The 27811-nt window shown below is 34.6% G+C and overlaps 1 protein-coding gene and 1 non-coding gene across 3 annotated transcripts in view; one reads left to right on the top strand and one right to left on the bottom strand.

The window, feature by feature from the left end:
• Nucleotides 1-27811, bottom strand: part of LOC106665399 — a 621066-nt gene that overhangs the window by 322016 nt on the left and 271239 nt on the right. The gene's annotated exons all lie outside the window — the stretch shown is intronic.
• On the top strand, nt 14507-14618 carry LOC112126920. The gene has a single exon (XR_002910311.1). It is a non-coding gene; the product is annotated as a U6 spliceosomal RNA (small nuclear RNA).

Here is a 27811-nt window from a genome sequence, read left to right as displayed (position 1 = left end):
TCGTCGTTCGTCTCAAACCCCTACTTACTTAGATTACTCCATAACTCTTTTAATTTTGCAATATTAAATTCATTAAAAAAACGTTTCGTGTAGCGCTCTAACCCTATTGTACCGTAATCAAAAGTTATTATTTGAGAATATCAATCAGTTAATATTTAAACTGTGTGACGAAACTTTACGTTGTTTTGGTTAGATGATGCACATTGATCGTATTCCTCAAAGCTCAACAAAGTAACTGATTCTAATCATTTTAATTGGCATGAACCCATGGGTATGTGTATGTTTAAAAAAAGGTATTTTGGAAATCGTAAAACCTCCTCCCCCAAAAATTTCAGTATATTAAATCTTTTGTATTTGACTTGCGGCCAGTAGAGAAGAGTTTCAATTTGGCACCGCTCTCTTTTTCTATTTTACTGGAATGGCAGTTTTCCAAACAACTATAATAACGATATTCTACTTTATATTTCCTCATTAAACAATAGAAAGACTGCCTGTGCAGTGCATATTTCCGGCGATACCTGGAGAACTGAAATCACCGGAAGGTTATTAATGCTGGTCGGTGTAGGGAAGAACAGTTAGGGAACCATGCCAAATGGAATATCCGCTTCGGGGGCAAAGATTGCGTCCACTTACTCGAAGGTCCTTAACCAATTTAATGATTACGGTGAGGTGAAACCCGGATGGTTTCTATCCTGCATGGAAATTCCGTACCATTTTGTTTTGTCTTAAGCCTTGAAAGGTTTACGCAAAAGACATTGATGATTATATCACAGAAGTTAATTTTTACCTCAACATATATTGTGATTATTATCGAAATACTCCAAAATTAGATATATGTATACGCAGAGTAAAATCGCATGTGCCAACTAAATCACAAATTATTCCGAAACCACCACACATAAATCACAAATCTATGAAATGAGCCAGACTGTTAAATGGTAGATAATGTTCTGCATGAATTCTGTAATATATGTGATATTTGCTAATAAAGTCAATTGCGTGCAAAACAGTACTGAAACATAACATCTGTAAAACAAATGTTAAGAAAAAAAGTACACTGAGAGACAAAAAGTGGCCACTTTTGTTCGTTTTAATAAATACTTGCAATCGTTTTATATACAGGGTGAATTGCTACTCGTGCTACAAACTTCTCCAGTAGATTCTTCACCCTAAAATGAACAAAAAAGTTCATATTGTCCATGGTCCGATTCTCAACCATTTCAGAGTAATTTCGCTTTTTATCGATTTTGAAAGATATCACGTCCTGGCGTCGGAAAATCGTGATATCTTTTAATCTNACCATTTTTATATAATGTTATGTATACATAGTACATACTTGTTATATATATATATATATATAATTTTTTTTTAATTTGAAAAACATAAGATACAGCTAAATAACACATCATTTTAGAGGATTTTTTACGCTGAAAACAATGGTGCAATCGGATTTGGCAAAATTGTCACATTCTCATCTTTTGACCAATTTAAAATCCGATTACACCATTGTTTTCAGCATAAAAACCTATAAAATGAGGTGTCAGGATATATAGGGTCGTGTTTGAAATTTTGAAGTTGAACTGGGCCTGAGGTACCCTGTATAACTTTTTTTAAACAAAACGGGAAAAATTTGAAGCTAAACTAAAATTATTAACCACTTTTTTTCGTCATTGGTTTAAGAGACATTCAACCAGGCCATCTGAAAAGGACACCCTGTATATCGTCTATTCAGTTCTACTATTTTTAGTCGGCTGTTGGGAGTTCCAGATAAGTCTTTTGTCGTTGTAAAGTGCAAAATTGAAATACGGCAAAGATTGTGTGTTTTTTCTTTTTTGCTTCAATTTGCTTTAATTACGTCCGATACTTCACTTGTTTAACCAGTCATCAAAAAATGAGTGATGCAGAAGAATTTTGAAAGCCATTGCGGGTTTTGGCTTGGCTGAAAGGGTCTGCGTATTTATGTGAATTTAGAAGAAATGTCTGCAGTGTATATTGAAACCAGGCTGATACGAATGATGATGCCTTGCGGAACACACGACGCGTGCATGAGTGTATCTTGTACGTATTAAGTGCATGCCTTGAGCCCGAAGGGAATGGTATTTTTTATGAAATTGTTTAAAATTTTGGCCGTTTATTCTAAATTTCCAGATATTTAGAAAAAGTATTTTGATCTGTTCACTATTCAGAATTGTCCAGAACAATTATATAAATATTTGTTATTTTTAACCTTAAAATAAATTGTGGAAGTTTATCATTTGGAACTACACAGAGAAAAACGACTACTTGTACTTTAACCACCCCATTTTTAACTGTCATGCGTGTAATTGTGATGGGTGAAGTTGAATATTTCTACTCGTAGGATGAATTGCAGTACACTGCTCACAACCTATGCGGACGACACCCCAATCGTATTAACACACTCCAATCCAATCTTAGCCACAGAATCCAACAACATCTGGACCTCATTGCCGATTGGTGCGGATAAAGAACGAGCAAAAACACCTAAAAGTAACGATTACCCTAGAATGTTACTCCTGCCCACCAGCGCACATAAACAACCAGAGAATACCACCATCCATCCAAGTCCTCTACCTTGGGCTTTACTTAGTACACTTTTATGGAACCCACATCCAAGATTAAAACGACAATAACGTTACAATAACCACTCAAACACACACTGAGACCAAAATCAACATGCATATATAAGAACTAACCGCTTACAAATCACTCATCAGACCTACTTCGACTGGCGGAGTCGAACTGTGGGTCTCGGCCAAATCCTCCAACGTCCAACGAATTCCATTCCTATCAATCTAAAGTTCTCCGCCGTATCCTCAACGCTCCCTGTTAGGTCACCAATCACCCATAACGGCCTTAAAATCATATTCGGGAAAGATCTGATCCGAACACGCTTCCTCAACTTCGACTTTAAACTAGCCCCAACTCTTCAGCGTCCCTACTTTACAATTCTCCACATCGAATAAAACGAAGAAGGCCTCGTGTCCTCCTATTTTAAACGTCCCAAATAAATAAAACAGAGTTCCAGCTGGTCTCACTCCTCACTGGCTCCTGGACTGATATATCTGTCAAATTTGTATATAACAGTAAAAAAAATACATATTATGAAAATGATGAAAATGAAAAGCATTATGAGGATACAGTGTCTCGTGTATGAGTGAGGTAGAGAAACGTTAAAACCCTCATTACTTTTATCTTTGTTCATCAATTGCTAAAGTTATTAATAAAACTGCTAATTAATAAAAAAATCATTGGCGAATAACATTAAAATACGTTTTTTGAAACTTGACGAAAACGCATACTCAAATGTAAAATTAATAAATCCATTACAGTTCGTGGTCCGATTGACCAATTAACATTTTTCAATTAATTAATATTTTTATGAAAGGTATTGATCGAGATAAAAAGTCAGTGTCACTACTATTTGCTTAATGTATATTTATGTTGTATAGCATTAAATGAAAAAAAGAAAGTTAACAAACTTAAACACATAACAACAAACACATAAGTTTGTATATTTGACCGTTATATTGTTTGACTTTGTGGTTCAAATAACTTATTAAGTAATGGTGTTTTTTATAAATAAATATAAGCCTTTAGTTCCAGTATATGACAAATATAAATAANTCATTAAATTCACTAATTTCGTGGTCCGCTTGACCAATTAATATATTATAATTAATTAAAGTTTTCAGTTGAGATAAACGAGGTCAAGATAGCTCAAATGGTAGAGCAGCGGCGTATCAAGCCGAAGATCGTGGGTTCGAATCCCGCTCGTGCCATTGACTTTTTTTATCTCACCTGAAAACTTTAATTAATTGTAATAAATAACAAGGTTGTGAGTTAAGGGGCTGAAGATGAATATAAAATAATTGAATCGCTTCCCATGAAAATAAACCTGCTGGAATTAAAGGCTTATATTTATTTATAAAAAACACCATTATGGAGTTCCACAGCAAGAACGGTGCCATACTCAACAACATCTTAACTTATTAAGTCATATTTTGATAATACATTTTAAGTGATTATGATTTTTTTAATGAATCTTTGCAGGTTATTGTCTAGAATTGTGTTTTTCCTATTTTAACTCTGTAAAAAGATAATCTTTGGGTCCCTTTCAAAAAATGACGTCGTTGTTGTAATTAAAAAAAATCTAACGCGACTTCCAGTGGAAGTAGATCAATACACTGCAACGAGCGTTTGAATAAATGACGTCCAAGGAGGGACTAGTCCCTCCGGCTCCTTTATCTTGCCTCCCCTATGATAATTAAGTGAGAAAGACTTGGACTGACGGTGATTGAACCGGAAACATAACAAAGGGAGGTTTAGACCTGCGGTCTCGTGGCTAACCCTCCCTTATCTCCACAATTCCACCTCGGTAAAACCCCCGGCTACCAACACTGCCCAACGACCGACGACCGGCCAATTTTCTCACTCCCAGACGTTGTTCTTGTTCTAAACCAGCCCCCTTGCCGGCAATTGTTCAGTGGCGGTGCAATGTATTTAATCGCATATCTTCTCATAGAATTGCTGGGTCAAGTAGGAACATCGAATGAAAAATGAAATCCACCTTTAAGGATAACAATCCTTATTACCAATATCTATAATTTTCTATTATAATATTAGCCTAATAAAATAAGGATTCTTACTAGACGCAATGGGGGGAAAGCTGGACTACCATTTAATATCTTCATAATATTCTAAATGCATGGAATCTAAATTTGCACGGTCTCATAAGGTAAGCAAAACGTTTGGTAATCAGAAAATCACGAGACTTTTTCACCTTTTTTCAGCTTTTTACGCCACGTGCCAAGTTGTATATCACGCCAATAAATACTTTCAATCCCAACACATGGCAGGCCTCTCTACCTAATCCTTTGTTCTACCTAGCCTAACGATTTTTCAGTGTTGGACAAGGATTGACCTACTCCGATTGTTGTTCTCTAGGAGTGGCTACCTATCCCAAAAACAGACTGCTTCCGATAAATTGGGTTCCATCTAGACTCAAGAATAACCTGGAATCAGAAAATACACGATTAAAATTACAAGCATAAACCAACGTTTCGGACTACTGAGAAGGCTACTGTCCCGCAAATCTAACGTTTCGGTTTAACATTTTTAAAATAAAAAACACATTGACAATCTACAAGACAATACTAAAACCAATATCTAAGTACGGACTAGAACTGTGGGGCTCCGCCAAACCTTCCAACAACTAAAGAATACAGTTTTACCAACCAAAATTCCCCAGAATCATTCAGTTCATGCTCCTTACTACGTCTCCAACAACACACATTACAGCGACCTCAAAATCTCTTTCGTGCAAAAAATAATTCCTAAAGCATAATCGTATATACATATAATATCAATAATAAAAAAATATTACTATTTAATTTTTGTATATTATTTATTATTATCTTACATCAAATTTATTTATGTAATTACCAGTATATAATTATTTAGTATATAATTTGTAACACTTTTATTATTTAGTCACTGAACATGGTCTATATTAGATGGAAACGCGTCTGACGAAATAAATGCCTATTTTAGAAAAGACAATTTACTTCCTACCCATCAACTTAATAAATGTACTAAATGAAAAATGCAATAAAACAACCCTTTTTCTTCAAAATATGGGCAAGTAGGACCCAGAAACTCGCTGCCGCGCTCCGATGCGCAAATCCTGATAGTACAGACTACGAAATTCCGAAGGCGGCTTTTCGGGCTGAAAGGAAGCCGTACCTATAAAACAAATTCGTGCATGGCAGCGAGTCAAATATCTACCTAAAGCCGGGAAGACACCCGATGCTACGCCATGCGACGCTACCCGATGCTACCCGACGCAAATCCAAACTCCGATTTTCCATAAGGTTGCATTACCCCCGTGCACTTCTTCCCGATGCTATGCCACGCTAACCTACCCGATGCTACCCGACGCAAATCCAAACTCCGATTTTCCATAAGGTTGCATTACCCCCGTACACATCTACCGGTGCTATGTCACGCTAACCTACCCGACGCTCTGCGATCCCCACTGTCCAGATTTTCGTCGGGTTGCATCGAGTACAGTCGAAGACAAAAGAACCGGACACTCATATTTTTATTCAAACTACATGTATTATTGTCGTTATATTAATTACAACATACTTATTTTAATATAAACCAAATTAACTGTGATTAAAAATTAATTAGTTTTTATTTAAAAAATTAATTTTAATGGTTTGGTAGAAAATTAATCAAAACACCGGAATACGATTTTTTGATATAATGAATTTAACTAACAATTTATTGTACTCGCTTCGGCGGTACATATACTAAAATTGGAACAATTTATTACACGGTTTTGCTCATAAAATTTAATTAACAATTTATTTCATAGTTTTGCTCGTAAAATTACACCATTTTGTAATGTCGGGTAGCATCAGAACAGGACACTCATATTTTTTGTAGTTTATTTCAAACTAAGTACATGTAATTTTGTCGTTATATTAATTACAACATGTTATTTTAATGTAAACCAAATTAAACGAGATCAAAAATGCATAAGTTTTTATAAACATTGTTTAATTATGATGGTTAGGAGTAACTTTATTTAAAACAATTAAGTTTAACAAACAATTTATTAGATGGTTGTGCTCATAAAATTTAACTAACAATTTATTACAAGGTTTTGCTCAAAATAGTGCATTAAGAACAAAAGATGCGTTGCGATTGTGATAGTGATTATTGTGATAAACGCTGTGGACTGTACGCGACGTGTGCTTGCGTGGGATAGATGTGCACACCCCACCAAAACGTGGCAAGGCGTCGGGTAGCATCGGGTAGCGTCGCATGGCAAGTGGGTAAGTGTGTTCCCGGCTTAAGGCTTCACAAACTCTATGGGTATAGTATCAATTTAAGCTGAGTACTAGAGCGGCTGAGGCAGCTCAGACAACGTAAGATATCAGCTAGAACGACTATGGAGGTGTTAATGAAGGTCGGTTTGGAAGTCCTAGCCTCGGTACTCTCCAAAGAAGGCCCACATCATCTTTTCTTAGCAATGTATCATATGCGCCAACTTGAGTTTAATAATCGCCAACAGCAGTGAAATGAGCTGAATTGGTTTTTTAAATTCCAGAACCAAGACCTGTGTAAGAAGGGTATCACTTGTATTTTACAGCTTAACATTCTCAGCCTTCCTATTTAAAATAAAATATCTATTAGGGTTTAAAAGCTGCTATAAATGATACTACACCAAACATGCAGAACATTATCTGATGGTTAAATAATCGCTACTAGACAAAAACATTTTTCTTCTGACTCATTTCATAAGGATTCGATGGTACACGCGATCCTACCGAAGCAACAAGTAGATGCACATAAGATACAAAAGACTAACTTGAACGAAAGAGTTTGAAGAAAGTTCAAACAGGTGTTTATTTACCTTGATGTATTATTTTAATAACAATTATAGATTTGTTAAAGTACGCGCTCAAATAACATCAACACGTTTTAAAAGCTCTGGCACGGTTTAATAACGAGAAATGGACTTAGTTTCTATTTTGTGACAGAGCGAATGAAGCTACCTTACTGGGAAATTCTGATGTCGTTTGGAAAAGGTGGCTTGGTGTTTTTGTTCAAAAGAATTAAAAGGGCCCTAATTGCTGATGACGGAGAGCAAAAAGAGAAACGAGATTAAGTGGACTTAAAAGGGTGAATTAAAGCCGTCACGGTTTGGTTTTAACTTAGCGCTTCGACTTTCATTTTAAGTCAAACACCTTTTTTTTTTTAGATAGATTTACTCGTAAGTGAAAATTACAGTTTAGTGACTGGGAGTTTTGTGGACTTGAAAAGGTCCGGTAATGTTTCGTAACGTCGAGACGATGGATCGAGCCCGATGAGTGGCGCCGTTGGTGGTGGTCTGTGGCCGAAAAAACCGTTGGCTTAGGTCTGGGGCCGGTGAGTCGATTGACTTCACACTTCAGAGCAGCAGTTGGCGTTTATAGCCAAGTCGGCTGTGTTTAGAAGGCGAGAATCAGGGTAATGCTGCGAGTACCCTTGCTGCCGTCGATGGTGGTCCATTAGTGATTTGTGAGAGCTCGTTGGGTTGACGAGTCTGCTGTCGTTGTTGATTAGTGATGGGTGAGATCTCGTCGGGCTGACGAGTCTTGAGGTACAAGTGAGACTTCATCGTGTCGACGAATCTGGTTTCAGTGGAGCAGTGCCCCTGCATATATTCGGAAGTGCTCTACTCAGATTGGCTGCAGAGTGGTGGGGAGAACATTCCGTAAGTGGTCGTGGCATCTAGCGGTAACGAGGTAACTTCAAGTGGTCAGTACAAAAGGATTTAGAGTTTTTACGCTTCTGCTTAAACAAATAAATAAACACATTCTTTCAATTCAAACTCTTCCGTCCAAAAAGGAGCAATTAAATCATTGAAAAATTACGCAATAATCATTTTTCACTTATAAAGTATTTTTGAAGGTTCTAAAATGACTTGTGCTTCAAGTATGCCCACAAATTAAAATTTAACGAGGAAAAGGAGTAAATAAAAAGTTTGGAACTTAAAAAAATTACTTTTATTATGAAAAATAAAGTAAAATAAGAAACTGCTCTGAACTAAAATGAAAAGAATGAAACCACAGGAAAAATGAACATAATTGCTTCTCTTACCATAAATAAAATAAATAAAGCTTTTTAAAAACCTATTTTAATCATTTTATCAAACAAAATTTATCTATTTTTTTAATGAAAGGAGAGGGCGCACTCCCAGAAGATGGAAAAGGAAATGATTTCTTTTCATAGAAAAAAGGGAATTGACTCACCGGATGGTACCAAGTACTTTCATGGAGCTCCAAACTCGGAAGTCGGAATGCCCTTTTGTTTTTATTTTCTTGCAACGCCCTATCGATAGGGAACCCGATGGATCATGGGAGCGATTGGAATTCGCCTCTGACAATTTTGTTTATTTAAATTGGTGAAATGGGATTTTTTTTTAAAGAATGGTTGGTCTTTCCACACTTGGTAAAATTTTAACATTGGACCACGGACTGGTCTAACCACTAATCGGTCTAGATGTCGGGTCTGATGGGCCATATGATATAATCTTCAAACGACGGTGCTGGTAAAAAGCGAATTGAGGACATACATGCCACAAACAGGATGATCACAACACATCTTAAAACCATGATGGTGGAAAGGAGTCGGGCTCAGACCATTGATAAGGGTGGGGGCAAAAACTGTCTGCCCATGTGCCATCAGAACTACTTACATTTACTTGGTTAGGGATGGTTAAGGAAAAATACTTAACTGATCTTTATAATTGATTTAAAGACATTTTATTTATACCGACTGATCACTATTAAATTTTTCGAAACAATTTCAAAGTTGAACCCAGTTCTTTAAAGTTATTACATACAACTTTTGCTAAAATTTCTAGAAATATTCGGTTATAACACAATCGATAATGCAACAATAAATCAAATTCCCTTCAGTCACGCTAATAAAATATATTCACACTATGTCAGATTATCCGATTTTCTTCAGGGTAATTTGGGATGAACCCTACAATTCAAGTTAATAAATTACTTAAATTCACTAATTTCGTGGTCCGCTTGACCAATAATATATTACAATTAATTAAGGTTTTTAGTCGAGATAAAAAAGTCAATGGCACGAGCGGGATTCGACCCCACGATCTTCGGCTAGATACGCCGCTGCTCTACCACTTGAGCTATCGTGACCTCGATCCATTCGGACACCAACTTCCCATCTCAACTCCACCTTTTGAATTTTCCCTCCTTTTTCCCATTTTTCAAATGTCGTGTAATCGGATTGGATTCTCGGCGACAAATGAAATGGCCACGGAGAGCTTTAGTGAAGTATACTTCATTTCATTAAATTCACTAATTTAGTGGTCCGCTTGACCAATTAATATATTACAATTAATTAACGTTTTTAGTTGAGATAAAAATGGCCAAAAGGAGGGAAAACTCAAAAGGTGGGGTTGAGATAGGAAGTTGGTGTCCGAGTGGATCAAGGTCACGATAGCTCAAGTGGTAGAGCAGCGGCGTATCAAGCCGAAGATCGTGGGTTCGAATCCCGCTCGTGCCTTTTATCTCGACTAAAAACCTTAATTAATTTTAATAAATTACATGCATACACCTCAATTCATGACATTACATATTGTTTTCTTAGTGACCTGTTTTCATAAGTTCATAATTTGTTGAAGTCGTGAGTAGCGGTCAAGAATGAGGTAGTTTAGAAAAACACTTTTTCCAAGAAGACAAAGAAATAGATATGCACACATATAAATATTTCCAGAATAATTCACTCACATCCTATAAATTGTTTGGAGCTGTCATAGTCCTCAAGCCCGGATATCCTTTGAGACCAATAATTTCCCTCAAAATACCTGACCAACATGTCGCAGACACGACTTACAACGTAAAAGACTCGTTTCTTTTCATAAACATAATAAACCAAATCATCATACCCACAAACCACACAGTTGTATCTCTAGACATCTCACCGCTTTTCACAAACATCCCAATAAACCTAACACTTGACATTATCAAAGACAAAGGGCACCACATAACACCACAAACAAATCTCTCAAAAGCATACTTCATAACAATGTTGCTACACTGCTGCACAAACGGATATTTCACATACAATAACCATTTCTAGAAACGGCATAGCCAAGGGCAGCTATATAGGCCCTATACTAGCATATATAGTGATGACACAATTACTTACCACTGCTATTACACAATTAACTTTCACTTTACCCTTCTCACTAAATACATTGATGACGTTCTAACAGCAGTGCCGTCAGTTCAAATACTAACAACTTTACTCACATTTAACAAATTTCATCCTCGCTTATAATTCACACATGAAATCAAAACAGAAAACTAAATATCATTCCTAGACACTCTCGTAATAAGGCAAACAGATGGCACATTAATTGGTACCAAAAACGAACGAACACTGAACTTCAATTATATATTACACCACCCTTACACAGTATGTTAAACACGGCTAAAGGATTATTACACAGAATCATATTTCGTAAGTCATGAATCCTTTCTCCTAAAAAGTATTCAAACATACAATCAAAACTTACTAACTTTTTATATAAACCGAAGATCGTGAGTTCGAATCCCGCTCGTGCCATTGACTTTTTTATCTCAACTGAAAACCTTAATTAATTGTAAGATATTAATTGGTCAAGTGTACCAGGAAACTAGTGAATTTTTATATAATAATAACTACCTTAAAAACAATCGACAGAAACACAAACAATTATAACCCAGCACTACGCAAAACAACATCCTCCACAACACATCACCAAAACGATCATACACAGACAAAACAACATACATGTCCATTCCATTCGGCCACACATTGTCACACAGATTAAGTAAATTTCTTTCCTCAGAACATATTAAAATAGCATTTAAAAACCGTAAAACAGTAAATACACATTTTTCAAAGTCAAAGACCCAACACCAACAGCCTCCAAATCCGATATAATTTATAAAATTAATTGTGTTGAATTGTCCCGCAACATACATTGGAATTACATCGCAATATCTAGAAAAACGGAAAAAACAACATGTGGCTGTAAAACATAAAAACCAATCCCACAGCATTGGCCACATACCACTTTGAAAAAGAACACAACTTTGATTTTGGCAAAATATAACTACTAAAGACGGAAAAATACTAATACAGACGCAACTTTCTAGAAATGGTTTATATTAACAGAGACCCACACAGCATAAATAATTACAGAACATATACTTGCAAACTCGGCCGTAGCCACGCCAACATCATAAAGCAAATAAACTATTAAACCTTAGTTTTATTTTTTCCTTTTCCTTCGTTTATCGTCCTTAATTAACTTCCTTTCCAATATTGAATGCTGAATCACAAATCCAATCCAGAAAATCCCCATTCTCGATTTCCTTTAAGTTAAATAATACCGCCTATGATCAAAGAATATTTCCCAGGTTTACCGCGTCAAACAGCAGAATACAAAGTCACTATTCACAACACTTTCACACAAAACCAATATGAACCACAAGAAACGCACCACACCTTATGTGAGTATGAAATGCTATAGTATTTATATCTTAAATTGTATTTTTTCCAATCAGCGTGTTTTGTAATTTACCCAGGCCCCGAAGGAAACTCGAATAAAGGTCGAAACGTCGGCACAAAAATTAAAAATGGGTTTTTCTAAACTACCTCATTCTCCGCTCCTCACGACTTCTACAAATTGTAGTGAGTGTAAAGAGTGATTTTCCAGGCTCAACTGGAGGAAATAATATTTTTAAAGCAGACTTGATTTTCTCAATCTGTTTATGGGTGTTAACATTATTTTTTTTTTTCAAAGTGTACACCAAGGTATTTCACAATATAGGCCCAAGTGAACTTCCAATTTTTATGTAATCAGTATGGTATGTTATCTTTTTATATTTTTGTAAATATTGCCTCTCGACTTGGTATTGAGCCTGAGTTTAAAACTGAAACAAATTTTTAAAATGGAAATTTCAGTGTAAATTGTTGAAAGGAGCGCTCGCCCTCAACGACAAGCAATATAACGCATTTGTGAAAATGACGACTAATGCTGGCCCAAGAACTGAACCTTGTGAGACTCCAGCACCCACCCTAATTTTTATTTTTTGTAAATACCTGTTAAAAATCTTTCAATATTTAGGATGGGAAATTGTATATTATAAGCCATATAAACAATCCCTTTGTGCCAGATTGTATTAACAGCTTTTCATTATCTAGAAAAACCAGCCCTGTGTGCTTTTTAAACTTGTTTTTTGTTTCTTGTGACACGGTTTACCAATCTGGCAACTTGAGAAGGTGTGCTCAGCCCTGAATGAAACAAAAGCTGAAACTCAGATATTGTCGGAAAGAAGGTGTCGAGTTTTTCCTTTTTAAAAAAATGACCAATTGATTAAGCTCAGTTTTGGGGTCTCAGTAACTCGTGAAAAAATTTAGTAACGCAAATCATTTAAAGAAAGCTTTTAACTGAGGAAGCCCAAATTATTTTTTTAGATCTAAGTTCATCTCTTTATTGCTGGAAAATTAGTTTCCTTGCATGTTCGCAAACGATCCTGGGATGTTTTCGTGGGTGAAGGGGTCTCGTTGGAATTAAGGGGTTTTGTAAGACGGTCGGTTTACAGTCTGGGCGGAGGCGGGGACGGTAATCCAGGGCCCAAACTTGGCTTCGAGGCCTACTTGGCTCCGCACGACCCCGCACCTGCACCGGCTCTTTCGTTAGCCGCCCTACCTTGCCGTCCCAGTCCCAGTCATAAAAATATCCCCTAGGGAACCTTTCCACCACTCGCTTTTCCTTTTAAGAATAATTTATCGTTTCCATTAATATTTGCTATTTTCCCTCCTCCTTTACGCCTATGGGATTGCATAAACGGGCATGAATTGATATGAAGAATCGTCGGATAGAAACGTATTCTATGCAGCTTTCAGAAATGTCAATAGAAGATTCAAATTATGAAACTATAAAACAGGTGGTGATTTAAATTATAAAATATAAATTTCCAGTCCAAATATTTAGAGAAACTTTAAGGGATCATGTCAATCCAGAATTCCTCCCTGACTGAATATTACTAAAAAATCAGGCCTGCTTGTAAATTTTTTATACTAAAATGCGAATGTGATTATCTGACCTGTTTGTGAGTCATAATACAAGCGAGACACTGATACAGCTACCTGTCTAGTATCTGTGAAGATGGCAGAATGCCTAAACGCGCCTGACAGTATCAAACAAATTTAAATTTCGTTTGCTTTTTTTGCCGGGGACCTTTCTTCGACAATGGTCATTTTAGCCCCGGTTGTTCCGATGGTTTTATATAAGTACATTGTCCATTATCCATAGTCTTTCAAGTCATATTTGATCATTCTTTCGAAATTACAACAAAATGAGACATTTTTCAAAATAAGGCTAAAAGGAGGGAAAATTCAAAAGGTGCGGTTGAGATGGGAAGTTGGTGTCCGAGTGGATCGAGGTCACGATAGCTCAAGTGGTAGCAGCGGCGTATCTAGCCGAAGATCGTGGGTTCGAATCCCGCTCGTGCCATTGACTTTTTTATCTCGACTAAAAACGTTAATTAATTGTAATATATTAATCGGTCAAGAGGACCACGAAATTAGTGAATTTAATTTTTCAAAATGTGTTCTAATTTAAATCCACTTGTAATTTGCAAAAACTCATATCCGAAGTTGCGTAAGTACGATTCACATGTGACATATTTAGTCCGTTTGACAGTTGAAGAGTGGTTTTTGCAAGATTACCTTCAACAGTTTTGTAGGAACCCGCTGTTCGCTACAAATGGCAGCCTTGAATCTCCCCTATTTGGATGCCTGTATTGTTTATTTCTAAATTGTCAACCACCTCAGCACTGTTCTCATTTTGCTACGTGTATACATACTGTTCATGTGCCACATAAACAGCCGTGTAGGCTTGGATCCTCCTTGCTTTGGCGGAACATATACTAAAATTTGAACGATTCAGAGAAGATTAGCCCTGCGCGAGGATGACACGCAAAATCGTTACGGGACCGCGGTGACAGGGTTTAAGGTATCCGACTCCTATTTGTCAGCGGGTCTGAGTTCGGATTCCCGCAGGGCCCATTGGTTTTTCATTGACAATGGGATGAAAAATGCATTGAAAAGTCACCTCCCCCCGCGACACCCAAAGTCTTTAAACCCTTCTGTATGACAGGAATTAATTTATAACCACTTTTTTAATTCGGGTTTATACAAATATAAATGTTTGTTCCAAAATAAGGTTCAATACCATCACCTACCTTTGAGTTTTATACCATTATAAGTGAAAAAAATTAAAATAATCAAAAATTTTGTTATATCGCTCTAGTTTACGTTATTGTTTTACCGTGTAATTTAAGTGTTTTAAACCGCTGTAAAAATTAAATATGGATCAGTTGTCACTTTTAAGTTAAAACCTTTTGGTAATTAAAAAAAAATCATTTTCAAAGGAAAAATGTTTGAAGAAAATTTGTCAATAGTCTTTGTCATGAATGTATTTCAAAGATATTACATTATCGTTCAATTTTTGTTTATTTATTTATGTATTTTTAAGTAATTACTCGGAATGTTTATATATCCCGAGATTTGCGCACTTAAAAATAAACACCAAAATGCAAAAAGGACTGAACTTTTTCAAATAAATTTTACATCTACCAAGGAACACCTTCACGATAGAAGGTAGCAAGATCAACAAGGTGTTGAAACAATGTTCTCTAAGACTGTTCAAATGAAAAGAAAATAATACAATTTCATTCGACTTGGGGAGAAAATTCGGAAAAGTTGTAATTTGTTGAGGAAAATAATGAAAACTCGGTCGTTTTCTTAAAAATAATCTAATAAATCCCAGCGGCAGAGTCTGTCCTGAACAGTTCGCATAATACGTATTAACGTTTCATGGTGCGACTCCAATTTGAATGAGACCAATTTTAATATCAATATTCACCTTAAGAATAAAGAAAACACAACGAAAATAGATAAGAAAATAATAAACAGGAACGTATTAAATGAGATTAATATGCAAAATAACAAAAACAAAAAGATGCAGGCCAATTTTTAATTAATAAACCAATTCAGATTCGTATGAAGCACCATTTAAAGCACTTAAATAAGATTTTTTTATAGTTAACAGAAAATATATGCTTTTGAGAGGATTACTTAATTTTTCTATGGTATCTTGTTGATCTATTAAAAATTCCCTAATTCCTCGGAATTTTATCCAAATTGGAAGTTTATACCACCGTTGGAATGCAGAATTATTTCTCTTTCAGATTGTCTCAACAAAGTTTAGATGATATTCCTTATGTTTGAGAGAAATGGAATTGAATCAACAAAAACTCTTCAAACGTTTTATTCTATATTTTTATTATAATTTATTAACCGAAAACCAATAAATGCCATTACGTGAAGGCTATAGGGTTGGTAATTGTGGTAATTTTTATGTGTATTAGTGACGTCGTTTCAAAATTATCACCAGATTTAATTTTCGAGAAAAAAACTTAGAGGCATTGGAACGCTCATGAACGCTCATAATGGCCAAAATATAGCTTTTATCACGACAAACATCATGTGAAATAAAGGAAATTGTTATATTAACCAGGCAATTTCCCATTTTAACTACTGTCAGCTGTACCTGTCAAAGATTTTTGGTTACGAACACTCTTGAACAAGTAATGGTCTTGAAGAAGAAAGTGAAAAAGTGGTCGATACTTCTAATATTAAAAACAGATTTTTACAGTGGACTTTTGTCACACATGTGTTTAATTGTGAGATTTCCTATGGGGTGGGGAAAGTGTAGTTTGGCAGTTTCCGATCAATTTGCTCAGCCTATCCTTAAGCCAGGAACACAATTACCCGATGCTACGCCATGCGACGCTACCCGACGCCTTGCCACGTTTTGGTGGGGTGTGCACATCCGACGCAAGTACACGTCGCGTACAGACCACAGCGTTTATCACAATAATCACTATCACAATCGCAACGCATCTTTTATTCTTAATGCACTATTTTGAGCAAAACCTTGTAATAAATGTGTGATGATTAGTGACCGTTAATTGATATTTATTTAGACTGGTCCAGACCGCATCTCACGATTCATTGTAATAAATTGTTAGTTAAATTTTATGAGCACAACCATCTAATAAATTTTATGTTAAACTTAATTGTTTTAAATAAAGTTGCTCCTAAGCATCATAATTAAACAATGTTTATAAAAACTTATGAATTTTTTATCTCGTTTAATTTGGTTTACATTAAAATAACATATTGTAATTAATATAACGACAAAATTACATGTACTTAGTTTGAAATAAACTACAAAAAATATGAGTGTCCTGTTCTGATCCTACCCGACATTAGAAAATGGTGTAATTTTACGGGCAAAACTATGAAATAAATTGTTAATTAAATTTTATGAGCAAAACCGTGTAATAAATTGTTCCAATTTTAGTATATTACGCCAATAAATTGTTAGATATTTCATTATATCAAAAAATCGTATTCCAGTGTTTTGATTAATTTTCTGATTATTTTTTTAAATAAAACCTAATGGATTTTTAATCACATTTAATTTGGTTTATATTAAAATACGTTATCATCCTTTTTTCGAAAGCAAAGATTCTGAGAAAAACTGGTCGATTTTTGCCATGCAAGTATTTCAAGTTTATTATATTATCGTTCAATTTTTTATTTATTTATTTAAGATAAAGATTTGGTAAGTGTGCTGCTCTACCTATAAGAGATGTGGGCATCTAAAAATAATCACCGAAGTTGAAAAAAGAATGGACTTTTTCCAATAAATTTTACAACCGCCAACACTGTCAAAGATCAACCAACACTGACGGAAAGGTGACAAGGTGTTGTCGACACAATTTTCTTTAAGACATTGGTTGAGATAAAATAAAGCGAAAATGGCAAAAAGGAGGGAAAATTCGAAAGGTGAGGTTGGGATGGGAAGTTAATGTCCGAGAGGATCGAAGTCACGATAGCTCAAGTGGTAGAGCAGCGGCGTATTGACCCGAGGGTCGTGTGTTCGAATCCCGCTCCTGACACTGACTTTTTTGTCTCAACCAAACCCTACATGTAAAGAATAATTAATTGAAAAACGTTAGTCGGTCAACCTGACCACGACCTCTATGAGATCTTTAAGACTAATAAGATATTATTTCATGGGTAAGTCAGCTAGAAAAAGTTCTTCCTTCAACCGAAAACTTGCTTAAGTATTTTACTTTTTCGCTCGGCCTAATACTTTTTTCTGAAATTTAGTGGAAACAGGAATGGTTCTGAATTGTCCTTTAAACACGAGCGACCGGCATTTTTGAGGACTATGCTTAATTTTGCTTCATCGCACCTGTCTTCTATTGTTCTCACAACGTGTGTAGCGATTAGTGACCGTTAGTCGATAATTATTCAGAAATCGTGAGATGCGGTCTGGTGTGATGTAAGTTTCAGAAAAACATTTTCTTTATCGTGCCAAAGTTTCGACCTTTATTGAGATCATCTTCAGGGCTTGGGATTTACAAACATTGTTGAAATTTAACAAGAATTTACGCAAAAAACAAATACTTTGAGTGAGTAGAAATACTTTGATTGAATATATAAAAAAAAAATATTTTTTTTTGCATTGTATATAAATTCACTTTTTTCCACATCCCACATGTATTTGTTAAATTTAAACAATGTTTGTAAATCCCAAGCCCCGAAGATGATCTCAATAAAGGTCGAAACTTTGGCACGATAAAGAAATGTTTTTCTGAAACCTACATCACACCAGACCGCTTCTCACGATTTCTGAATAATTGTTCTCACAACTCCATTTGATTTTTGCTCCAGCTTCGTTTTTTTTCTGTGTATGCTTTTACTAAAGTGACAATTCTTGTAGAATATTGATGATAGTTTTGTATTCGTGACGAAGGAGATATTTCTCGAAAACTCGACAAACAATTTTCTTTCCAATTGGCGTTCCCATTGTTTTTAAAATGAAATTAAATTCTGTATGAAATAGAAACGTATATTATCATGAAATATTCAACGTAAATGGAAAAAGGTCTTTTATTTAATAGCCTTGACCTAAATTTCTTTCCTGTTCGTTCTTTTTATGTTTTATTTTTTTAAGGAGCACCCAGTTTCTTTAACCAAACGAGAAAAAGGGGCGATTGTTCTTAGTAGCATACAGAGTTCATGACTAAGGCCACGCGACAAAAGATTCCGGTCTTCGATAGCCATCACGTGCCCGAATCGCGACCCATTCTGAGAGGGAGTGAGTGGGTTCGCGTGCAATTTATAATAAAGATGAGCATTAATTTTCCTAAAAAAGTTAAAAGGCCCTTCTAAAAAGAAATGCCCCCGCATTATGCAGCATCGCCGGCTGAATTCTGACAAAGCAGAGCTTCCGTGTAATAATCCTTCACCGTGTAGTTACTGCAACGTGATAAATTGTCACGTTCTTATTCAATTTTTCCACCCTGCGTACTTTCCATTTAGAGGTCGTTCGACTCTTACCATGACCCATTTTGCTTTCGACAAGCGTTAGAAAGAAGGGCGAATGTCGTGGCGAAAGGTCTTTAAACCTCTGTCGAATCGATTTTCCACCTCTCGGCTAAATCATTAAAAATGTTGCAACCATAGTCGTTACGTTTATAGAAACGTGAGGAGTAAGACGTACTTGTCTTGTGTAACTGAACATTTTTAAAAATATAAAATGCAATTCAATATTGCATTATGGGAAATCGATCGAACAAAGGCTGATAATGAAATGCAAGTTAAACGCCCCGTTCTGCATTATTTTTGCATGATAACCTCTTAACTTACACTTACATATTCAACCCGGATTATTGTCGAGATCAGTTACAAGAATTAATATTGTGACTGAATAAAAATAAACTAATGTCGTCAAATAAGTAATGAACATGTAAAATCGCACAGACACTTATCACATTGTATATAATTTTTAAAGCAATAAAACATATTTTAGACTGTACTGAATAAAATTTAAAATTACGATAATTTTTTTTAAGTAATGTTCCACTAATGGTGATATACAAATAGGATTTTTTGCATAGTGCGCCGTGATAACGTTGGTTTAACATAGAACAGGGTCTTGGCAAACACATTAACTTATTTGGCAGTTGATTTTAAATGTTTACAGGGTAAAGGTTTTTTTTCGGGAGGGAAAGGCGAGTTTTAAACGAAGTAGGGCTGTATCAGTGCCTCGCGTGTATGAAAAAATGTAGGCAATCGCCTTAATACTAAAGGTCAGATAATCTGATCGCCTTTTAATGGGGAAAAAGTTTGGAGCAGGCCTGAAAGAAATACTTAGTAATATTCAAAAACAACGGCGGAAAAAATTATTAAAACTTTAGTTAAAATAGTCCCGTATTAGATTATTGGGGGATTAATAAACTCACGTACCACCTCGGAATGTGTGCTGCTTTATACACCGGAAATTCGGCCCATAAAAATAAACACCGAAATTGAAAAAGGACTGAACTTTTTCAAAAAAATTTCTTTCTACCAAGGAACAACGTCTGGTTAGAATGTGAAAAGGTCAACAAGCTGTGGACAACATGTTTTCTAATATTTTAACAACAAATGAAAATAATAAAATATTAGAACTGGGTGAGACAACTCGGAAAAGGTGAAATTCGTTGAGGAAAATAATGAAAATTTTTTGTTTTCTAAAAATAATCTAATCTGTCCTAGATGCAGAGTCTGTCCTCAATAGTCAGCCTAATAACTATTAACGTTTTATTGTATGGTTCGAAATTTAATGAGACATATTTCAACATCCAAATTTACTTTCAAAAGAAATAAACCGACGAAATAAAATAAGAAAATAATAAGCAGGGTGGTATTAAATGAGGTTAAATATATAAAAGTAATAAAATTACTTTACACTAAAATTGTCCTCTGGTCCACAAAGCTCGGCAAAACACTACGCAAACAATAAGCATCATACAAAGACTGGCAAACCTATGCATTACAGAGGCAAATGAAGCACTGCTAAAACCTACCTTTATTGGAAATATTTATACAAGGAGAAACAGGAAAAGCTCATTAAGGCTCTAAACAATGAACTGGATGAAAACAAAACATTTCGGGCACACAGCATCGATTAATAAAATCAAACACCCATTCCTAGAAATAAGGACTGACTACATGATCCCGAAGACACGTTTTACAACATCTTATAAAGTCTCAACAGACGACAAAGGAGAATAAGAATTCAGAATAGAAATAAATTTTGAATTGTAAGGCTTGGATAAGTTACAGGATGGAACGTTTTGTTGAACCCCAAAGTTCGATGCCGTATGTTCATATAGGTCTCAAAATATTATTAAAATTGAGTTTTGTAAAGTCAGTTTGGATCGTTTGTCCAGCAGTCTTATAAGAATTCTGATCCGTCTGTTTAATTCTTGTCTTTTGAGTTCAATTAAGGTTTTTCAGTTGAGATAAAAAAGTCAGTGTCACGAGCGGGATTAGAACCCACGACCTTCGGCTTGATACGCCGATTTTTATTTCAACTTAAAAACCTTAATTAATTGAATGTTATTAATTGGTCAAGCGGACCGCGAAAAATAGTGAACTTAATTGATTAAAATGAAGTACACTTCACTAAAGCTCTCCGTGGCCATCTCATTTGTCGCCGAGAATCCAATCTGATTACACGACATTTGAAAAATGGCAAAAAGGAGGGAAAATTAAAAAAAAAAGGTGCGGTTGAGATGGGATGTTGGTGTCCGAGTGGATCGAGGTCACGATAGCTCACGTGGTTGAACAGCGGCGTATCAAGCCGAAGGTCGTGGGTTCCAGAGTTGGGCAAAATCTAACTAATTCAATCATGATTAAGAATTTTGATTGAAGTTTAATCATGATTGAATTAGTCATGAGTACATTAATCATTATGTGATTTAGTCATGATTAATTCAATCATGATTAAACTTCAATCAAAATTCTTAATCATGATTGAATTAGTTTGATTTTGCCCAACTCTGGCTACAATGACCAACTTACCAAAATCCAACCGACTCCGGATAAAAATTTTGAGATGAGAGTCGTGCTCAAGGCCAACCTTCAAAAATTGTTATCATAAACGAAAACCAAAGTTACATAATTATTCTACATGTCTATTTTATTACAATCAAGACCCCTAGATGGTGTATTTTCCAAATAATGTAGAAATCTCTCCTTTCAAGTGGAATAAATTTTAATTCAAAGAAATACTTTTTCCATTAATCGGTTATGTAAACATTTACTTTTCAAAGCGTAGCTTGTTCTAAGATTTTATTTTATTTTATTATTATCATTATTTTTTGGATTTTCATAAAAACGTAGTTTTACTTATAATTGGAAATTGATTTTTGTTAAATAAGGTGTTGAAGGATTTTAGTTTTGATGAAATAAATTTCTGTTAGAAAATTTTTTAAAAGTGGTGAAGTTGTGTATTTTTCATTTTTTGAGCACCCGTTTGAACATGATTTATCGAAATTTAGCCATGACTACCTATATTGTGACTAAATTAGTCATGCCTCGTATTTGATTACTAATCATGACTAATTTAGCCATCAATCACATATGGTGACTAATGACTAAATTAGTCACTTACTACCAATCATGACTAACGGTCTGAGTGATCAATCATTAATCATTAGACATGACTAATTTTTGCCCAACACTGGTGGGTTCGAATCCCGCTCGTGACACTGACTTTTTTATCTCAACTTAAAAACCTTAATTAACTGAATGTTAAACTTTTTATAAAATATTTTTTAATATTATCCACCTACATTATCTCATTAATTTTACCGACCTCCGTTAAAAAAAGTGGATTTAAAACAATCACATTCCCGTATAGAAATAAAAGAAAATCTGGAATTAAGCGCGGTAAATGTATATAAATAGAAAATCTTTTCTCTTTAAAGCTTATTCCTTCCTTTCATTCATTCCTATTCATTTGAAATGGGAAGACGATTATTAAAATAACAAGTCTTCCCTTGTTAATGGTTTGTTAGCGGGAATTATCTTTTCTAAACTGCATTTATTGAAAATTGCTTAATAAATCGAATTTACCCTAAGGGGGTGGACTAAAATTGAATTGGAATTAGGTGTCGGCCCTTAACGTCTTTTGTTACACGGTTTAAACAAATTCCAAACTCCCCCTCTTAAGAAGAAATGATTTGAATAACCGGCTTAATTTCTCTGTTTTAATTTACTTATAATTTGCTTTTAATTACATAATTATTATGGTGGATTTCCTTGAGAGGAGAGCTCGCTTTTCATTTTCGTTCCCAATTACGAAAGGTATTAGAAGGCTGGTGGGACAAAATGCGTCGTCTAATTGAAATTATCACTTGGAAATATCAGAGGCATAAATGTAAATGGGAAAAAATAACAGATCAACAGTTGCTGGCTCAACGCAGTTGATAGATCAGACCTTTGGGCATATTCTAATTGAATATATGCCCCTGTAAAAATCAGCTTTAACTTCCGTTATATTCGTCTACCTGAAGAATCACTCTCCTCATATCCAGCACAGGAAAGTGAAAGTAGTTTATTAGCGTTAATGGAGGGTTTAAACCTGCCCAGACAAATATCGAGTCCTCTTTGGTAAGAGTGAGATGTATGGAGAGTGCAAGTAATTTATTAGCGTGAGTATAGGGTTAAAACTGCCTCGTACAATATCGAGTACTCTGTGGAAAGAATATGATGTTTAAAGAACGAAAATAGTTGATTAGCGTGAATGGAGGCTGTAAAATCGCGTCGAAGAGATCGAGTGCTCTGGGGTTAGAATGTGATGTCTGAAGTGTGAAAGTAATTTATGAGCATCAATATGTTTTTAAACCCGCCCTGAAGAAATTCAAGTTCACTGAGCTGAGAGTCTGATGTAAAAATCTCAACATTGTAAAATAATGTTTGCTGTTTTAGTAAGCTCACCAGAAAATTAAAAGATAGATTTCTTCAAAATAAGAATCGTTGGTAAGTCAAATACAAGGATTACGTTTTTACAATTAATTAAGGTTTTNATTAATAATATTATAAAAATTCTATGTGCGTTAATGAAGAAAACTGTGTCAGGCGTAATAACGTAAATGTGCCGTAAATGCGCAATTTTCTTCAAAGGTCACGGATAAAGTCCAAACTACGGCAAGGGAAGATTGGCAAACAGATTTGAACTGATAACAACAAAGCTAAAATGGAGTCCGACCTGGTAAAAAGAATATCAACACCAGGGAAGATCAGCAGCGATCAAACTTGTGACGAAAGTTTGCTTTGTCGACCAGACCCTGCGTTAGCGAAAACAGAAAACGCCTTTTCTGCCAGTTTCAGAGTTGACTCATGTCCGTCCTAATAAAGTTAGAAAACATTTTAACTTTCGAGAAACTTGACGAAAATGGTCGGCTTATTAATAACATGCCTGTCAGCTGTTGTAAAACATCAAAAATACAATATTAAATCAATTGCCACTACCACTCATCACAGCCTCCTTTTTGTAGCATAACATTACTGAAAAATGTGGCTTTTTATTTATTCGAAAAAGCTTGTGTGTGTTTTCTAATAAAAGTTTATCAAAATATATGTACGATTTGAAATATTGACGTCCACAAACCAATTCACCTACGTAACATTTTCATAATTGCATAAGGAGAAATATAATTTTACTTTCTATGTTTTATTGAGTTTGAGAAAAAGTAATGGATTGAGGAATTTTATATTATAGGAAGCGAATGGTTTTGTGATGTATACGTTTTATACCACGCTAAGCACCGAGTAAAGCCAGAAACACACTTACCCGATGCTACGCCATGCGACGCTTGTGATCCCCACTGTCCAGATTTTCGTCGAGTCGCATCGAGTACAGTCGAAGACNGGTAGCGTCGCATGGCGTAGCATCGGGTAGCGTCGCATGGCGTAGCATCGGGTAGCGTCGCATGGCGTAGCATCGGGTAGCGTCGCATGGCGTAGCATCGGGTAAGTGTGTTCCTGGTTTAAGGAGTCAATGCGTTCACGATGGTTTGTGTTCTGAAAACATTTTTATGTGACTCGGGTGTAACGTAAACTAGTTCTTTCGCTATTATTACTCTAACACACGACGCTACCTACTTCACTTTACAATCTTTGACTTTATAACTTTATATATTAAAAAAAGCCGCCATTTCAAAAAATCATTAATTCTGGATTTTTGTTCCTTTGCGTAGAAGCCAAAAGGAAAGTGAATAATAATTAATTAATTTACTAATTAGAATGTTAATTATATAGGATGAGGTCGATAAGACTTCTAATCTTGGATTCCATGGTTTGAAGCAATGTTTGACTGTCGTTTTCACCAGTGCGTGACAACTGGCTGCTTATCTCGCTAAAGGCTAATAAGTACGTGGCTTGTTAAAATTGATTGATTTTAAATTAATGTTATCACTCAATTTCTAAAATATACACTACAGACATCTGGCATTTACAGAAAGAACAAAATTAATACAAATTTTGTCATTACCGTTTTGATAATTGTTTTCGTCTTGTGATAAATTAACCCGTTATGCAAGTTAGTTGTTCAAAAGCTAACAGTCGGCCACAATTTCTAATCATAATTTATTTTCTATCGAACAGTTTTTTTATATCTTTTATACCTTTCTTTATATTTTTGTACGAATAAAATTAACCCAAGGGGGTATGTGACAGTCAAGTATAAAGTTTACTCGATGGGCCCCAATTAATTGAAGGATGTCTTTCATGCCCTAAGAGCACACTACTCGACTCTCGGTCTCATACGGAGGTGCAAAAATACTGCACAAGAAGTTAAAAAATAATCTGCAAAGTCTATAAAGGCTAGTTTACCGAACAAATCAAGTACTTAACATACTTGCTCCACAACATCGATAGAAATTCCACGCAATAATCCTTCAAAAACAAGTAGAAATGGGAGTTTAAGAAAGGGCCAGAAACAACTAAGACACACCAGATCTAGGGATAAGCCATCATAAAATTTTAACGAAAATAAATGAGATGGCTCCAACCCTACAGGAGGAATGATAACCATAAGTTTCAGGAAGAGCCCCTAACGTGGTACACAAATGGATCAAAGATGGAACAGGGAGTAGATACAAAAGGGTACTCTTTTTGCCCTACACTAGTCTAGGAACGGCCCTATGAAAACACAAGATTACTTCAATGTGGATTCGGGGACATAGAGGCTAGCATTTTTCGTTAAATTACCACTTTTTAACGTCAAATTAACTTTTATTTCTTGTCAAATTAACCTTTCTTATTGTCAAACTAACCTTTTTTTCAATCATCAAAAACTTAGGAGATGGTATGAATATTAGCATGTAAAGTAAAATTTCTGTATATACGCACATATTTTTCATATAAAATAAATGGACTCTCAAAAAATCATAAAGTTTTGTTTCGTAAGATTAACGAATTTTAACGAATTATTTTAAGCGTAAAATTAACCTTTTATAATTTCAAATTAACCCATATTCATTTCTACCTAACCTTTTGAAATTCAAATTACCCTTTTTAATTTCAATTTAACCAATTTTTAAATTGCAAATTAACCTTTTTTTATTTCCAATAAACTGTTTTTAATTTCAAATTAACTGTTTTTAATTATAAATTAATCATTTTTAATTTCAAATTACCCTTTTATTAATAATTAACAAAGCTCTGAAATGGTGTAAAATATTAGCATATAAAGTAAGTTTCATGTATATTTGTAATTTTTTACATATAAAATAGTTGGCTTCCTAGAAAACCATACTGTTCAGTCAAATTAAACCTGTTTAATGATAAATTAACCGTTTTAATGTTAAAGAAACAATTTTTATTTTTAAATTAACCCTTTTTGGTTTAAAATGAACACCTTTTAATTTCACATTAACACCTTTTGATTTCAAGTACACCCTTTTTAATTTCAAATTAATCCATTTTTAAATTACAAATTAACCTTTTTTATTTCCAATAAACAGTTTGTAATTAAAAACGTTAATTAAAAAACTTAGGAGATGGTGTGAACATTAATAACAACAAGTATATAAAGTAAAATTTTAATAAGTATTTATTAGTATATAAACTAAAATTTCTGTATATTTGCAATTTTTTTACATATAAAATAATTGGCGTTTTAGAAAATCACATAGTTTTTCCGACAAATTAATCCATTTTAATATTAAATAAACCATTTTTAATTTGAAATTAAGCAATTTTAAGTTGAAATTAATTTCAAATTAAAAATGTTTTATTTCAAATTAACTTTTTGTAATTTAAAATTAACTCTTTAATTTAAAATTAACCTTTATTAAATAATTAAAAAACTTGGGAGATGGTGTGAAATATTGGTTAAATATAAATATTAAATATGTAAACTAATATTCCTGTATATTCGCAAATTTTTTTCCATATTTAAATTATTGGTCTTAGAAAACCAAATAAGAGGTATTTGTGTTAACCCTGTTAACTCTGTTAGGGCGTGTTAGATCGAGAAAAATGATGACTTAGACTTGTAAGAATCGGCCAGTTAACATTGTTCGATCTGACAATGTTAGGCGTTAGGTCGACTTTGCTATCCGTTAGGGCATAGGTAACCAACATGGCAGCCATCAATTTAACCGCTGTTTTTTGTTTACATGTATTTTTATTCGTAAATACGCATTAATTAAATCAGACCAATACATTTCTTTTGTTAATTTTTGACCTGTCCTTACACTCACATTCATTTGTTAGACGTTAGGATACAAGTTATCTATGTCGGCACGAATTGAAGGGTGTCATTTGGAGTACTTTTCGAGTGCATAGATAGCATTTTGAATGAAAGAGTTGATTAATTTACCTTCTTTTTATTAACTTCTGGCATCTTACAATTTAGCACCAAAACAAAACAAACAACAACATGCCTTCAAGGACTGCTATAGCTTTATTTTTGGTTCTACCAATCGTCTCGCGCAGCGTTGCGGAAAAATTAAAGTTAAACATCCTAAGAAAACAAAGGGGGCTTCACGATCTTACTGAACATTTCTCCGTTCGAGTCAACATCTTTCAAAGATCGTCAATATAGTTTTATTCGGGTTTTAAAGTCAGATTAACCTTTTTTGATGTCAAATAAAATCTTTTTAATTTTTCATTAACCCATTTTTAAATAACAAAAAGCTTGGGAGATAGTATAAAATATTAACGTGTACACATTTAATATGGTGTAAATAAAAATTCGTTTATATTTTCGTTTTTTTGTACATAT

This window comes from Cimex lectularius, unplaced genomic scaffold, assembly GCF_000648675.2.
Source record: "Cimex lectularius strain Harlan isolate CLEC.00 unplaced genomic scaffold, Clec_2.1 scaffold9, whole genome shotgun sequence".
Taxonomy (NCBI): domain Eukaryota; kingdom Metazoa; phylum Arthropoda; class Insecta; order Hemiptera; family Cimicidae; genus Cimex; species Cimex lectularius.
Note: the sequence above shows the minus strand (reverse complement) of the source record. Positions and strands in the feature narration are given on the sequence as shown.